Genomic DNA, 16,760 nt, shown 5'->3' with positions numbered 1-16,760 from the left:
TGACAATAAATAGAGAAATTTTTATTATAAACATAAAGTTTTTTTATGTTAAATATAAAAATTTTTATAACGATAAACACATCATTATTTTAAGATGAACACACGAATTTTTAAAGTGAAACAAAAGAAGTAAACGCATAAATTTTGAAGATAAATACAAAAATTTTATGACGACAAATATATAAACTTGTTGAAGGTAAACACACAATTAGTTAATAAAAGCTTAAGAAGAGAATTGTATAGGTTGTTATATATGTTAGGCGAAAGTTTATGTTAATCAAAGATTTAAATTTTAAACTCATTTGACCATATGCATATTTATTTTGATCCTAGTCCCATTATAACCTTTGGATAAGTCTTCATGATATTCGTATGCATGCATTGAATAATTGTTGATTATTAGATGAAAAACAAATCTTAGAAATCATGATTAGAAGAGAATTGAGTGAATCAACCCTATACACTTGAGCAATTAGAGCGTATACACATCCGGTGAAGGGTTCGATTGCTCAATTCTATGTTTCTACATGTTATTATTCTTATCTTACAAGTTGTAAATTCTTTTCAAGAACTCAATTCAATTATTGGATTTGACTTAGTTGTAATTGCTTTAGTCCTTATGTTTATATATATATTCTTGGTAATTGATTTATTTTGACAAAGTAGTTGCATGCATGTAGATAGATTGCATATAGGTAATTTACATTGAATAAATATTGATATCCCTTTCTTGTCTCTCTTTGGTTTAGCAAGAGGACATGCTATTGTTTAAGTGTGAGGAGATTGATAAACCACAATTTTATGGTTTATCTTATATCAAATTTGGTGGGTTTTATCAACTTTTTCTATATTTAGAAATAGTATAATTTTATGAATTCTTCCTAATTCGCACTTAAGATTGAAAATATGTTTTTTAAACCCTTAATTTGCCAAATTTAATTTACTTTAATTCCAATTGATGCCTTGATGTGTTTGTTAAGTGATTTCAGGCTTAGAAGACAAATATTGGATTGAAGAAATGAAGAAAAAGCATGTAAAAGTGGAGAATTCACGAAGAAATGAAGTTTCGGAATTCTGCCTAGTTGCATGTATGCATGCCTTGGGCGTATGCGTGATCTGAGATTTCGTCATGTTGCGCGTACACATGCCTTCCGCGTACGCGTGACACGAAGCACATGACTCACTTAAAGAAAACGTGGCTGGCGATTTTTGGACCCAAATCCAACTCATTTATAAAGTATTTCATGAACTTCTTAAGGAGGATCAAGGAGAGAGCAATTAGGTTTAGTTTAGAATCATATTTTAGGTTATATTCTAGAGAGAGAAGCTCTCTCTTCTCTCTAGAATTAGGGTAGATTTAGGTTAAATCCATTTTAGATTTAGGTTTTAATTCTTATTTTGATCTAGTTTCATCTACTTTTCCTTATTGAATTGCCTCAATTCTCTTAGTTCTCTTGTTAATTTCTCTATTTTGTTACTTCTAGTTTTATGAACTCTTGTTAATATGATTCTCTTTAATGCAATTTATGTTTTCATGATCATTATTGTTTTCTTTAATTGTTGTTATTGTTATATTGCAATTGTTAGTCTTAGATTTTATAATTCTTGTTATTTTACCATGATTTCATTTTATACCTTCCAAGTGTTTGATAAAATGCTGGGTTTGGTTTTAGAGTAGATTTTAGCACTTTTGCCTTGAGATTGAGGACTTAGGTGCCTTGATGTCATTGATGTACAATGTGATTAGTAATTTAGGGTTGTTAGTTGGTTTTAGGATCAATTATATCTACTTGACTTTACCCTCCGATGTTAGAGGATAACTAAGTGAAATTAATCCTTTGTAATTACCATGTTGTGGTCAATGATCTAGATAGGAAACCTTGATTCTTAATCCTTACCATGAGTGTCTTTTAGCATTTATATTATCTTAGTTGTTAACTTTACTTTCTTGCAATTTATATTTTCCGTTCATCATTCTAAAAACCCCCAAAACTTTCATAACCAATAATATGCACACTTTTCTGCAATTCCTTGAGAGACGACCTGAGATTTAAATGCTCCCAGTTTTTATTGGGTTGACTTAAGGGACAACAAATTAAACTTTAATTGAGTGTTATCTATTGGTTTAGATCTATACTTCGACGAGATTATTTTTGTGAAAATTTTGAACCGACGATTTTCCTCTGTCATCGTGCGTACGCACAAATGAAATTTCACGTATAATGTAAAGAACAATGGAAGGCCAAAACTTAGATGAAATTGCCTCATGTACAATGTAGCCTAATTCACATTGTACGTGATCCCAAAAGAATGCATTCCAAGCCAAAGATGTACATCATGTATAACATGATACAAGCCATGCACTTTGATGCTCCTCCCAGTGTTTCAATTCAAGGCTCAACTCAAAATCCACTAATTTCAGCCTTAATTGAGAATTACAAGGAGATAAAGATTGAAATTTATGCTAGAGGCAATCATTAATTAGATAAATTTGATTCTATTTGAATTTTGATTTTATTTTGATTTGAATTTGAATTTAAATTAGGGTTAGTATTTAAGGAGAAGTTAGACACTTTGTGGAGGACTTCTTCTTCTTCGACACTTTTGCAGTTTTAATTTCTTAAGGATTTGAAGGACGAACATGAGTTTCTAATTCTCCTCGGTTAAGATTAGGAGCTCTATTAGTTCTATGGATTAATGCAATAATTTTTCTACCTCTAATTAATGCAACTGATTTCTTCTTAAAAAAATATTTTCATTCTTCATCTTAAAGGGTTTGAATGTGTTGAAAAAAAATTCTTCTCTGACTTGAATTTTCTTAATCTCTTAAAAAAGTTAATTAATTAAATTAATCTTGAAAGTCGTTTCTCATAATTCATAAGTTTTGAAACTAGATTGATAAGTGATATAAAATCAACTAGGTTAAATTCTTATAAATTGTGTGACTTTATAAATCAAAGACGTGCGTAACTCTTTTCTTGATTAAGTGACTAAGGGATTAGCGTTTAATTAGGTAAAAGAGAAATTGAATCACCAAAAGATTGGGGTTTAATTACTAATGATTTGCCATAAAAGAATCAATGCATGATTAAGGTAGAAAGTGAAAAGTGTTAATCCAGACATTCTAATATCTCTGAAACCTTAACTTTCTTAATCATACATCTTTTTCACACTTACTGTTGCTTTGTTCTTGCTTCTGTTTTGCACTTGTTTACTTGCTGTTTATTCAAAACCTTAATTTGCTAGTCTGACTAGATTAATCGATTGATTTTGCTTGCTTAATCCGTTAATCCTCGTGGGATCGACACTCATCTCACCGTGAGTTATTACTTGATACGACCCGGTGCACTTACCGATGTTCTGTGGTTTGTAAAATCCACATCAAGTTTTTTGTGCCGTTGTTGGGGATTAATTGTGGTTAACAAACTTCCAATCAATTGATTACCTAGATTACACCTTTTTAATTTTTTTTATTTACTGTTTTCGTTTTATTCTCCCTTTGGAATTCCCTTCGGCATTGTGAAGGAAATTCCAATTTAATTTCTTTGTTGTTTTTGTTTACGCAAAATAACAGGGATAAAGAACCTCTTCAATTTTTTCTAAGATTGAAAGAACTCTTTGCCAACAAAGAAAACAAGCTAAAAATCAAAGAGTTGAAGAAGAAGTTGAAGAAATGGTTGAGGAAGATTTTTAGCAAGGCATGGCAGAGAACAACGACGCCAATGTTCCTCCACCTAGGAGGACTCTTAGTTCTGTCACTACTCCTAATCCAGGGAGTTGTGGAAGCAGCATTGTGACACCTACCATCAATGCCAACAATTTTGAATTGAAGCCTCAGCTTGTTACTTTGGTGCAATAAAATTGCCAATTCAGTGGGAGGCCACAGGAAAATTCTAATTATTTATCTCTAATTTTCTGCAAATCTGTGACACTGTCAAGACAAATGGCATCTCGACTGAAGTTTACAGACTTTTACTCTTTCCTTTTGCTATGAAAGACCGGGCTAAGCAGTAGCTAGATAATCACTGTAAGGAGAGCATAGCTACATGAGAGGAATTGGTTACTAAGTTCCTAAATAAGTTCTTCCAAACTCAGAGATTGACTAAGCTCAGAAATGTTCAGACCTTTAGGTAGCATACTAGCATGAAGGAGAGCTCTCTATGAAGTTTGGGAGAGGTACAAAGAGATGCTCAGAAAGTGTCCTGCGGATATGTGTCCTGTTTAGGTCTAGTTACAGATATTTTATGATGGGATTACTCCCGCCTCTCGGATTTCTTTGGATAATTCGGCCGGAAGTTCCTTGCATATGAAGAAGACTACTGATGAAGTATGGGAATTAATTGAGATGGTAGCCAACAATCAATATCTCTATTCCTCTGAAAGATCAATGAAAAAATGAGTCATAGAGTTAGATGTTTTGGATACCATCTTGGCTTAGAATAAAGTCTTGTCTCAACAAATAAATGTAATTACTCAATACCTAGGAAGAATGCAAGTGTAGCGGTGAGTTCTCAAGAAAATTCCTATAGTATGAGTAATGGGCTACTTTAAGGTAAGGGCATTGAGTATAAATATTCTTCTATGGAGCAAGTACATACATTTCATAGATAAGTCTCACAATGATCCATTCTCTAAGACCTATAATCCTGATTGGAGGAACCACCCAAGTATATTTCATAGATTAACCATTAAAGATTGTAAATAGGACCCGTTATTAATTATACGAAGTTCATACATAAATTTTGTGATGAACATTTTACATTTATAATGGATAAAAAAATCTTCTCTGACCCATGGTAGATGTGTAACAATTTCTCACTTCATTCACAATTGATGATAAGTTCATTGCTGGTCCATGAAAATGTTTGATGGAGCAGGGATAATGTCTTTATCTCCCTCCATGTATATACTAAGTAAACGATATAATTCCATTTGTTTGAATGCAATTGAAGCCTGAATCGAGACCAGGATTTTGAATCTGATTGATATAAGATCCCATTTTCTTTAGAATAAGTATTGACTTAATACATATTGTTCGTGTGCAGAAGATTCAAATGCTGTAAGCTTTGTAAGCTTCCTAGTGCTTACTATATAGAATATGCAAAGGGAGATTATTCCTACTTCCGAGTTTGATTTGGATGTGGAAAGCATCATATAGACTTGACTTCAATAATTTTTCTTTATTCCATTTACATTTAAAATAGCTGCAAAAGTCGCAATCTCTCAAGACGCGTAAAAACATCATTAAATATCTAATTGTTGTTTACGAAACCCAGTGAAGTGGGAAGAATCTTTTTCTTTTAATGGTTATTTTAGGGGTGTTCACCGATGGAATATGGTCAAAACTAAAATCATTTGATCGATCCAATATCCACATTATTTAATCAAAATCGGATACCAAAAACAAAAAAGTAACAAAATTAACAGAAAATTAATAAAAAGTAACAAAAATTAACAGAAAATTAATAAAAAGTAAAAAATAACAGAAAATTAACAAAACTTAACAAAAATTAATAAAAACTAACAGAAAATTAACAAAAATAACTAGGCAGTACAGAAGCGAAGCAAAATGCAAATTGTAGCACGAAGAACGCAAAATGCAGCACTAGACAGCACCACAGCACGAGAACAGAGGATACCAGGCAGCCCCGCGCGAGAACAGAGGACGATGAACGGGAATCCTAACGCGAATGGGAAGCAGGGGCTAGAATAGAGGCATCACGGCGGCACGAGGGCCAGGCAACGATGAAGGAGGCTGTCGAGAAACGCCGAGCAAGAGAAATCGGCAAATAAGGAAGAGGAAAAGCGAGAAAGAAAAGAGGATGAGCGCCAATGGCGAGTAGTCTAGCTCCGTCGTCGCGGCATAGAGGATGGACGCCGGTCCGAGAAGTAAGAAGAGTGAGCGGCACCGAAAGAGGGGATTTTTAGTTTTAGGGTTTTCTGAACGACTAAAACAACAATGGTTGCTATAGATATGAAATCTAAAAGATAGGGTAAAAAACACATATATGCGAAGGGAAGATTGATAAATCAGCCAAACAAGAATTTCATTCATTCATCAATCAAACAGAATACACTATAATGTAATTCGAATCAACTAAATTCGAATTATATTTTTTCATAATTCGAATCAATCTAGATCGAATTATGACCAACCCAAACGTACAAGTAATTCGAATCAAGTAGGGTCGAATTAGACAACCATAATTCGAACTAAATTCGAATTACATGCATCACGTGACAAGGGGAAGTTCGAATCATATTGATTCGAATTACTCCCTTCTCGTAACAAATTCTAATAAAATTTTTTAATTAATTTATTTAAATTATATTATAAAAAATATTTTATTCTATGCAAAATAATTTTAAAAAAATAGCTTAAAAAATATTTTTTAAATTATTTTACATACAATAAAATATGTTTTTGTGGTATAATTTAAATAAATTTATTAAAAAATATTCATGAGCTATCAAGAATGGATAGAAGAGTATTGTATAAAATTCGAATTGCTCAATGTATAATTTGAATAAGGCTTGAGTTGGTAAAGCTTTTATTTTTTAAGAGTAGCTTATGAAAGCTGTCTTTTAAAAGACGACTTTTTAAAAGTTACAGCACTTGCGTTTGGTAAAATCACATTAAAAATAGCTTTTAATAAGCACAAGTACTATAATTGTGTTTGGTAAAACAGCTTTTAAAAATTAAAAAAAATTATAATAAACATATTTATAACGAAGAATAATATTTTTTTTCAAATTTTAGAGACCAATAATTTAAATATTTATTTGATTTACTCTCTATATTAATATAAATAGAGTTATCATTAGTCAATAATAAAACTTGTACTGATACGTCTATTACCCATTTATATATATTGACTCACTTATACAAATCACAAAAAATGAGACACATATCTCAAGTAAAATTATATGAAGATTGTGTTAGAATTTGTGAAGGTTAGGTTGAGAAATTAGAAATATATGAGGATTCTAATGACAATATAATGACAGAAAATATGTGTGGAAAAATAAATAAAATATATTTTTTAATTGTTTTATATGGAATAAAATATTTTCTTTAATTTCTAAATTATTATTGACTATGTAGAGTACTTTATTTAAAATTTGAGTACATGCATGTATTTACCTAAGTCATTAGAACATTACAAATTTTTATAGTATTCCTAACATTTTTTAAGCCATTTTTTTAAAATTATTTTGCATAGAATAAAATATTTTTTGTAGTATAATTTAAATAAATTTATTAAAAAAATTTATTAAAAAATATTTATGAGCTATTAAAAATGGACAAAAGTGTATTGTATGGAATTCGAATTGATAGCTCATTAATATTTTAAAGAAGTCTCGTAATTAAATATTTTGTTAGCTTTTTTTAATGCATGAAATAAAATATATATTTTTTAATTTTTAAATTATTATTTTTTAATAAATCAGGGTGTAATTTGAATCACCCTGATTCGAATTACTGTATGTGTGTAATTCGAATCAGGCTGATTCGAATTAGTGTGTGTGTGCGTGTGTGTATAATTCGAATCAATATGATTCGAATTATACGTAAATGGAGTTCGAATTGAGTAAATTCGAACTACATAAAAATGGCTATTGGTAGATTCATGAAGCAGTTTTTTATTTGACTTATTTGTGTAAATTTTTTCTTCTCTTGGTTTAATACAGTGATTTGCCCTCTATATATATATATATATATATATTTAATTTAAAAAAATATAAAAATAAATAATTTTTTAAAATTTAAAATTTCTTATAAAATATAAATTAGGTAAAATTTAGGCATTAATTTATAGGTTGATTTTTTTGAATATTGGAATACAGATTTGAGTTATGTTTGGATACTGGAATATGTGTGTATTTTTTATGGTGTGGTTGAAAATTTTCTTTTAAATGTTTATAATAAAATCGGATCATACAATTTGAGTGTGTTTTCTGTAGTATAAATTGGACCGTCTATTTTTCTTTATTGCAAGGTTATAAAATTTTTGGATGCAAAAATTAGACCATTCGATTATGTCGTTGGCAAATTTTTAATTTTTCCAAACGCAGAAGTTCAAATCGAATAGTCTGATTAGTGGGTGTTAAAATTCTTTTTAAAAAAAAATCACAAAATCTTGGGTACTACTTGTGTCAAAAATAAAAAAATAAAAAAATTGGTATTCATAAATCAGATGATCTAATTTAAATGCATATATATACTCACTAGCGTTCAGTTATTGCAACTCATTTTTCATCGTCTTGAGTCCGCACAATCTCTTTTCATCTGTTTTTTTTCTGTTGCTTGTATTTCAAATGAGTGAAAATAGGTTACAGCGAGAGAAGAAATTAAAATAGATGATAGAACTGCATTGAGAATATATTATTATGAGCAGATTTTGTTACAAACATCTGAAGGTGTAAGATTTATATGTGAAAATTCGTCTGATATTGTTGTTTCCATTTACATTGTCTTTTGAATACCTTAAAGGTGTGATTTGTGAAAAGATAAATCCTCAAATATTAAAGAGGGTGGCATATATTTTGTATAGGCATCCCCGAATCAGTATTTGGTGAGTTCATTCAGTTTCAGACGAAGTAAGTCACCGATGAAGCGTCCATGCAAAAAATATTTTCAATATATTTTCAAACTCGGTCGCAGGTGTTATTCATCAAGCTGTATATTGAGTTCAAACAATATAACACCTTAACGTTTAGCTCCTCATTATCGCACTAAAAGTCCAAGTGTCACCTACCTCTACTCCTTTAATTTCATACTATATTTATTTAATATTGAACCTTCATGAATATAAACCGAATTTTTAACTATGAAAAAGAAAAGATTTTTTTTTAAACCATGTAAACACATAAGTATAATCATATAATATAATTAGGGGCGGAAACAGGCTAGGCAGTCTGCCAGGAGCCTGCAGACTGGCCTGTGTTTGGCCTGACCTGTTATAAAATAAGCCCAGCTCAGACTCTTATAAAAGTTTTATTATGTTAATAGGTCAGGCCTCATTAATTAGCCTTATTAACCTGTCAGGCCTGCCTAGGCCTGTTAATACATAATTATAAATAGTTTTGTATATTTTAAATACTTTAAGGTTTAAATTTTTTTATAAATATTAAATATGACATATTACATATAAATATGTTTATTTAAAAATAATTTTTTTAAATAATATTTTTATTTTTGTAAGAATAAAAATTATCAGGCTTTTTAATAGGTTTCAGGCCAGACCAGGCTGAATTGCAAACCAGGTTTAGTACTTTAAAAAAAGCCTATAGCAGGCTGCAAGCCAGGCTCAGGCCAATTAACTACATAACATGCCATGCCTGCTAAGAGCAAAGTCTGGCCTGGTCTGGCCTATTTCCACCCCTAAATATAATACATATATATACCGTTATTCATTCCATCCTCAAAATACAAGTCCTGCCCCTCTAAAAACTCAAAATAATAAATGACGAGGGGTAAAATCTCAACTAAACCAACAACAAAAAATACAACACATATATAAATAATGCTTTGTAGATCAATCACGGCTTTGCGCCAAAGTTTCCTGAATCTGTCATTAAAAAAAATCTGTAGGGGGTGAGAACATCGTCCTCGCAGGTTCTCAATAAAGAAGGAAATACCATCAAAGCAAAGAGATACTTGCAAATAGAATTAATTTCATTATAAAATAGTTTATCCTTGAAATAACCTTTTTGCAAAAATTTTGTGAAAAAAACTTACTTTGAAAAGTCGTAAAGAAACTCCTTTAGTTTAAAATCAGTAATGTGAGTAGTTTAAAGAAATAAAAAGGACCAACGACGTGCCTAAGGACTTCCTACCCAACTTACATCGCTCACTCCTATCCAACTAATGCATAATTTGAGTAATAAGGCACACCTAGTCCATCCTGCCTCAACCTCCATCACCACGTATCAGAAACAACCCTCAGCGTCACCACCGCCAGCATGAGGGATCTCTCAGATCTTTAAGCACAGACAAAATAATTCAAAGAATACACAAATAGAGAGTATAGATAGAGAAATTAGATCAAATAGCAGATAGATGTAATTACTCAAGTAGGAAAACCAAAAACAAGATTCATACCCAAACAATACACACAAATGCAAATGATATATGCCTGCCATATGACTGATGAGTCTCATCTGTTGGTTATCAAGCCAACCCGACATATTCGATAGCAAACCCTGGACAGTCCCTAAGCATGGATCCCAAGAGTCTATGCATATATTCATAATCATTTATCATTCAATCAATTTCATCTCATTGGGGGAATCCGAAGAGTTTAAGTGCCCAGTCACAACTTGCATCGAAAGGTCAACAGAATCTCAGATCTCAACCTGGAGCAAGTGGAGTCGACTCGTTGCATCTTGACAGAGGAAAAATGTCGGTAAAGATTTCACAAAAATTATCGCGTTGCAAGTATAGTCTAAACCGACAATTAAACATCAATCAAAATTTAATTTGTTTGTCACTAAAGCAAACCTAATAAAATTAACCAACGTATTAAACCTCGGGTCGTCTCTCAAGGAATTGTAGGGAAGTATGTTTATTATTGGTTATGGAAAAAGTATGTTTTTTGTGATAAGAGATAAGTAATGTAAATAACAAGGAAATAAAATAACAACTAAGGAAAGTCTTAGCAAGGATTGATAATTGGAATTCCTATCCCCATTATCATAGTCACTTGTGATGGTAATTGCCTTTTGCTCTTATTTAGTTAACCTCTAACAATGAAGGAAAGTCAAGTGAGCAAAAATCAACTTAAGTTCACAAGTCCTAATCAAAGACTACATTTAGTGAAACCTAAGCCAACTAGCAAGTCTCAATCACCAATCAACAAAGGAATTCTGATAATTCAAGAGTCGCTAATTGATCAATCCAAGTTAAGAATACCAAAAATCTAATTTAAAATCCTACGAAGCATTTTATCGAACACTTGGAAGGCATAACATAAAAACATAGAAAATTAATAAGAGATAATAAAATCTAAACAACCAATTGCAAGGGATGAATAACAACAAACGAAGAAAGAAGCCATAAACATGAAACATAAAATTGCATTAAAAGGGAATTGAAAGTAACATAAGAGTTCATAAACTAAATGGGCAAAATAAAGGAATCAATAAGATAAGTAGATAATTAAAGTGCTAAAACAAGTAAGAGTAGAAGAAAACTAATTAAACTAAGATAGAAATCTGAAATTGAGAAGAACTAAAAGAAACCCTAAAACCTAGAGAGAGGAGAGAGCCTCTCTCTCTAGAAAACTACATCTAAAACCTAACTAATGTGAATGAAAGTGTGAATGAATAATCCCCCATCCAGCTTCACTCTGCAGCTGATGAGCTATATTTTGTCGGTATAGAATTCTCCAATGGGATTATGTCGTGTGTATAGTCTAAACCAGCAAACTATAACGCATCAAACAAAGAAAGTGTGTCCACAATTCAAATTAATAACCGAGAGTATTAGTCTCGGGTCGTTCTCCCTAGGAGTTGCCCTAAGGTGCACATCATTGGCTAGGAATTCTCTTTGTGTTTGAGATTGAATGCGAGAAATGTAAACAAGCTTGCATAAGAGCAATGAACAATTAATAATGAAACTAAGGGACACAAGAAATTGAAATCAAGCAAGAGTGAATGACAATCAATCAATATAAAAGCCTTGGCTAGGGTTGAGAATTGGAAGTCCTATCATCATTATCTCCATTAATTGTGACATCAATTGGTTGTTGCTCCACTTTGCTAGCCTCTACTATGAAGGAAAGTCAAGTGAAGATAATCAATTTGAGTCCACAAGTCCTAGTCTAATCCTAGGGAGAGACTAGAGTTAGTGTCATTCAAATCAATTAGCAATTTTCAATTGTCAATCAACAAGAGACCTTAATAATTCAAGTGTTTCCAATTACCCAACCCCTAAGCCTAGGGCTGTCCATGGATCGGATCGGATCGGATATGGACGAAAATTCGATCCGATCCGCACAATTCCTATCGGATCGGATCGGATACAATATCTGCATTTTTTAGTGTCGGATCCGATCCGATCCGATCCGCACATTTGCGGATCGGATCAGATCGGATTGCGGATATATCCGCATGATTAAGCTCATTTTTTATTATCTTTTTAAGTAAAAAATTCAATAAAAAATGTTTCTTTCACACTTTTAAATCTATTTGTTCCTAAAATAATTTTAATCAATTTTTTTCTAAATAACAAAAATAAAACAATACAATACATAAATAACAAGTTTAACAACTACTAACTAAAATATACAAACTAACAAATAAGTAAATATAATAACAAACATTCCAACAAACACTTCCAATAAGTGAAAACAACAAGCACTAAAATACTAAAAGTCTCATTTAAAATAAAACAGCAACATTATAGTCACTGATTCCCCTCCCCTTGCTGACTCAGAAGGTGTCAATGCAGCAACATTTGGTGGAGTAGGAATGCTCCTTACTTCAGATCCACTTGTATTGTTTGTAACTGCTTGCTTATCAGCCATTTCAAGCAACACAATCCTACAAGAAACATCTCACATAATTATATAAATCATATAAACATAGAATAGAACACCAGCATCTCATAGAATTCATTATTTGGCTAATAACAGTTTATCTGGTTCAATCCCTTCATCATTGAGTACTCTTTCAAACTTGACATACCTGAATTTGCTTGGAAACAAATTGAATGGCGAAATTCCTTTGGAACTCAATGGTTTGAGCTGGCTGCAGAAGCTTGACTTGTCCAGAAATAACCTCTCTGGATCACTGACATTCCTTAACAGCAAACTACATCATCTTGTAACTATGGTTCTGTCGGATAATGCTTTAACAGGTAGTATCCCAAGTGGCTTCTGCTTATTTCATATAAACAATAACATGAGCAGAATTCTTTAAGAAACACAATAACAGTAAGGGTAATTACAACAGGTTACTATTATGTATTAAAAATAAGTCAAAAAATTGAGTCCAAATACAGAACAGAGAAATAGAGCATTTCAATTTAGCAGGTTACTCATGAAAATTACCTGAAGTCCTGAACACGGTGAAGACTGAAGAGATTAGGGCCTAGGAGTGAGAGATTGGGGGTTTTCCACCAGAGAATCCAACCAGCTGCTGCTAGTGTTGCTCTAGTTCTTGAGCATCAAGGTTTTCCACCAGAGCTCGCCGTCTTCGATTTTATCCAGATCCAGATCCAAGATTCAACGCCATAACAGCCTGCTCAAGGATCTGAACATCGTCGTCAACGTTGACGAAAACACCGACCAGCGCAGGCAAGAACGGCGGGGGTGAACGCCGGGTTGAACGGGGGGGGGGGGGTGAACGGCGGTGTGAACGGCAGAATATAGGTGAGAGTCTGAGAGATTGGGGGCCAGGGGGTGAACGGCGGGATGAATGGCAGAATAGGTGAGACTCTGAGAGATTAGGGGTCAGGGGGTGAACGGCGGGATGAACGGCGGGGTGAACGGTTTTAGAAATTGGGGGTGAATAGGTGAGATTGGGGTCTGGAGTTTTGGGTTTCACTTTGTTAGGCTTTCACATTTCAGCGCCGTGAAGGAAGGAACAAGGAAGGGAAGGGACGAAGGGTGAAGACGTGAAGTGCAAAATGTGAAAATGAGATTAGGGTTAGGTTAGGTGGCTGCAACACAAAGTAACTAAGGTATATATATTTTTTATTTTTTAATTATTTTGTGCGGATCTGCGGATCCGCAGATCGGATACGCGGATACAACACAGAAATCCGCGATCCGATCCTTAATAGATGCGGATCGGATCATATCCGCAATTATCGGATTGGATGCGGATAAATACCGCGGATCTGCGGATATGATCCGATCCATGGACAGCCCTACCTAAGCCAAGAGTGAAGAACTACTCCATAGCTAAAGTTGACATTTTATCAAGCATTTGGTGAGCAATAATGGAAGACATCATGAAATTGAAGGAATGAATTGAATTAAGGCTATTTATTGCAAACAATTAACAACAATCAAACAATTAACAACAATGGAAATGAAATTCCTCAATTTATTAATGGAAATCAAAGTAACAAGGTCTAGATCCAAGATCTACAAGGTTAGAGTAACAAGAACACAAATTGAAAGTAGAAGAAGAGGATCTACACTCTAGAGCAATGTAAAATTCAATCAAATTTAGATCTCACCAAAATATCCAAGTACAATTGGAAAGTTGGAGTCTCTCTCTCTAAAAATGTAACTTCCAAATGTAACTAACTACAATGAGCAAAAGATGTCTTCTCCTTCAATCCTTGGTTCTTTTAAGCTTTTCCCGCCAGAATTCCACTCAGAATTGGGCCTGAAAATCCTCTGAAATTGCTGGGCACGTTTTCACTAAAAAAGTCACGTGCGCGCGTCACGCGTACGCGTAGGTCAAGCGCACGTGTCGATGGGATTTTTGCGATACACGCGTACGCGTCAGGCGTACGTACGCGTCGATGGAGATTCCACCCAGCCACGCGTATGCGTCCATGTTCGCGCGCCAATTCCAGAATTCAGCTTCCACGCGTGCACGTAGGCTGCGCGTGCGCGTCGATGCTAATACTCCAAAACTCCATTTTCCTTACTCCTTCCACTTATGCATGCTTTCTTCCTCTCTTCTAGACCATTTTTGCCCCTATAAACTCTGAAATCACTCAACAAACGGATCACGGCATCGAATGGTAATAGAGGGAGATAAAAATGTAGCACAATTAAGGCCTAAAAAGTATGTTTTCAACCATTAAGCAAAATTGGGAAGGAAACACAAAACCATGCATTTTATATGGATAAGTGTGAAAGAATATTGATAAAACTACTCAAATTGAGCACAAAATGTATCACTAAATAGCGGTGCATCAAATCTCTCCACACTTAAACCAAGCATGTCCTCACGCTTAAAGAGTAGAAGACCAAAGAACATAGGAGAAGGAGTTTATTGATATGCAATATACCTAAATACATGCAACTAATGCAAATGTATCTGCCTACTTGGTTAAGGGTGAACCAACTTCCAAGAATGTATATATATATAAGAGAACATAGGGCTAAAATGACAAACAATTCATAATCCTATCAATTCAAGCATCAAAGTGGAGTGTATATACTTGCATGAAGAAAGCTTGTTAAAGCCGGGAACAAAGAATTGAGCATCAAATCCTCACCGGAAGTGTTTGCACTCTAGTCGCTCTAGTGTTTAGGTTTGATTCACTCAATCCTCCCCTAATCATGCTTTCTAAGATTTGTTTTTTATCTAACAATAAACACTTATTTAATGCATGCGTACACATATCATGAGGTCTTTCCTTAGGTTGTAATGGGGCTAGGGTCAAGGTAAGGTCATATATATGGATAAGTGAGTTCAAGATTTGAATCTTTGATCAACATAAGCCTCCCACCTAACCTATACAAAACCTATAACAATCTAAGACAAGCCTGACTACCCATTCTTCACTCTTTCACATACTCATGCATTCTTTCTTTTCACCACAACACATATGCATTGATCATTATTGGACTTCACTTTGGGGCATTTTGTCCCCTTTTCATCTTTTTTTTTTGTTTCTTTCTTTTTCTACTTTTTTATATATATATACAATTTTTCTTTCTTTCTTCTTTTTATTTTCTCATCATTTTTTTTCTTTTCTTTTCTTTTTGCAACATAGCATATACAAAAGTATCAATGTATATGGTTTAGAATTTAATTAACACATGAGTATGTACCCAATTCTCAATGTTTTCAACAAAAATACAACACACACCTTTTTTCCAACCAATGCCCCGAGTTTCCCCACACTTGAATGACGCACACACTCATTAGCCTAAGCTAATCAAAGATCCAAATTAAGGACATTTATTATTTTTCGCTTTACGGCTTGTAATGTGCTAATATTAAGAACAAAAGGGGGTTAGAATAAGCTCAAAGTTGGCTAGCAATGGTTGATGAAAGGTAGGATTTTTGGGTAAGTGAGCTAAGTGAAATGATGACCTCAATCATATATATGCATTCAAACAAGAAATAGTGGACATAAAGAATCAAACAAATCAAAGATCACACTCATAGAAAGAGAACAATGCACACAAGAATGAAAGTAAGTGGTTATATGATGTAACCACACAATTAGGCTCAAATCTCACATGCTTTTGTTATTAGCTCAAAACCACATTCCAAAATAAATTTTTCAAGCAAGATTAACACAAAAATTTTCAAATTGGTAGGGTGCCCTATAGTTGATTTCTTAGAAACGAAGTTATCACCATAACTAACCAAGTAGTCCTAACATGCAAGAAGTGTTCAAATACAAAAACTAACCATGCAATTTATCCTAATTAACAAAGGAAAAATCAACATTATGGGTGTTGAGAAAAATTATTATTACCTACGGAGATCGGTCGAACGACCTCCCTACACTTAAGAATTAGCACGGTCCTCCGTGCTAGTAGTAATGCGCAAGGAGCGATCGGGTCCGGAACTTCCACTCTCTCCATCATGAGGGTCATCTTCACTTAAGTTTGAAGTGGAAGTGGAGATCTCCGGCACCTCCATAGGTGGCGTCACAAAACTCAAAAGCCTCTTCACATAAGCAAATCGGTGTTGGTTGCGCCGTTCGTATCGGTCCATCTTCCTATGGAGAGCTACAAGCAATTGGTTGGACGATCCTTGTGGTGTAGAGAAAGTGGTAGGGATGTCCAAAGGAGTGGCTATGGCAAGGTTTCCAGTGTCCGCTGGAGGCTTGA

The sequence above is a fragment of the Arachis hypogaea genome, chromosome 13 (assembly GCF_003086295.3).
Source record: "Arachis hypogaea cultivar Tifrunner chromosome 13, arahy.Tifrunner.gnm2.J5K5, whole genome shotgun sequence".
NCBI classification, from domain to species: domain Eukaryota; kingdom Viridiplantae; phylum Streptophyta; class Magnoliopsida; order Fabales; family Fabaceae; genus Arachis; species Arachis hypogaea.
This window is presented reverse-complemented; position numbering follows the sequence as displayed.